Here is a 1,404-nt window from a genome sequence, read left to right on the forward strand (position 1 = left end):
TCCATTTTTTGTTCAGATAGACTGGGAGGGGGAGAGAGAGAGAGAGAGAAACATCAATGTGAAAGGGACACATCGAGTGGTTGCCACACGCACCACCCAACCAGGGCCAGGGACAAACTGCAACCAAGGTCTGAGGTATGTGCCCTTAGCAGGAACCGAACCCGGGTCTCTCTGGATCGCAGGCCAACGCTCTAACCACTGAGCCCAATTGGCCAGGGCTCTTCTTTTTTTAATGTTCAATGATTTCTGAACTTTTCACTGGCCTCCTATCCCCCCACCCCTGCTCAAGGGGTGCCCCACTTTTGCTGCCTTTAAGCCTCAGATCTCAGATACCACTTTGCCATCCACAGTCCTGTAGGTGGTGGTCTTTTGGATGGATCGTGTGGAGTGGCTGTTGTGCAGGTCATCACCAAGATTGAAGTGTTCCCCTTCTTCCAGCAGGAGTGGTAGATGGTCATCTCAGCCTCCAGCTTGATATTGATGTTCAGCAGGACCTCATACTCCTGGGCCTGGCACTGCCCCTCTGCATGGATCTGGGCCAGCTCTGACTCCAAGTGCAGCAAGATCCCCTTGTGCGGTTCCATCTGCACGGCATAATGCATCTCCACCTCCCTCAGGCTATTCTCCAAACTGGCCTTCAGATTTCTCATGGAATCCAGGTCAGTCTCCAAGGACTAGACTGTGCATCTCATCTCTGCGAGTGTCATCTCAGCAGCTCCTATCTCAGTTGTCTGTGAGGTGACCACTGTGGTGCTCTCCTCAACCTGCTGATACCAGGACTGGAATCACTCCTCTTGGTTCTTCCAAGCCAGCTCATCATACTAGGCCTGGGTGTCTGTCATGATCTTGCTGTGGTTCTGCGATTTGGGGGCATCCAACTCCAAGATCAATCCTAGTTGGTAGTCTGGTTTTGTAGACCATTTATTTCCTCCTCGTGGTTCTCCTCCTTGAGAGGTTCCACCTCTGTCTCCAGCTGCAGACTGGTGATTTGGTGTCCTCAATGACTCTTCTGAGCCCACAGACTGGCACGTGGCTAGCTCCACCTCATACTTGGCCCTGAAGTCAGAAGCAAGACGGGCATTGTCAATCTGCTGAATGATGTGGGCATTGTCCACAGAACTTGCAAAGATCTGAGCCCTCAGGTCCTCGATGGTCATGAAACAATGCCCCCGTCTCTGACCTGGGGTTGCTTCTTCTCCAGATGTTCTGGATTTTTATCTCCAGTCTCTGATTATCAGCCTCCAGTTTTCTCAACTTCTCCAGGTAAGAAGCCAGGTGGTAATTCAGGCCTTGCATAGTCTCCTTCGAGCTAGGCATGTCCCTTATGCTCCCACAGACCCTCCACCATCCCCACAGCCAGGCTTCTGGACGCCCAGCCTCCTCACACACTGGTGGAGTGGGATC

At 52.4% G+C, this 1,404-nt stretch overlaps 1 pseudogene; it reads right to left on the bottom strand.

Annotated features, from left to right (window-relative positions):
* Positions 1-318: 318 nt before the first annotated feature.
* Positions 319-1,157, bottom strand: LOC118630160 (annotated as a pseudogene).
* Between the last annotated feature and the right edge of the window lie 247 nt (positions 1,158-1,404).

Source organism: Molossus molossus, unplaced genomic scaffold (assembly GCF_014108415.1).
Source record: "Molossus molossus isolate mMolMol1 unplaced genomic scaffold, mMolMol1.p scaffold_m16_p_1, whole genome shotgun sequence".
NCBI lineage: Eukaryota > Metazoa > Chordata > Mammalia > Chiroptera > Molossidae > Molossus > Molossus molossus.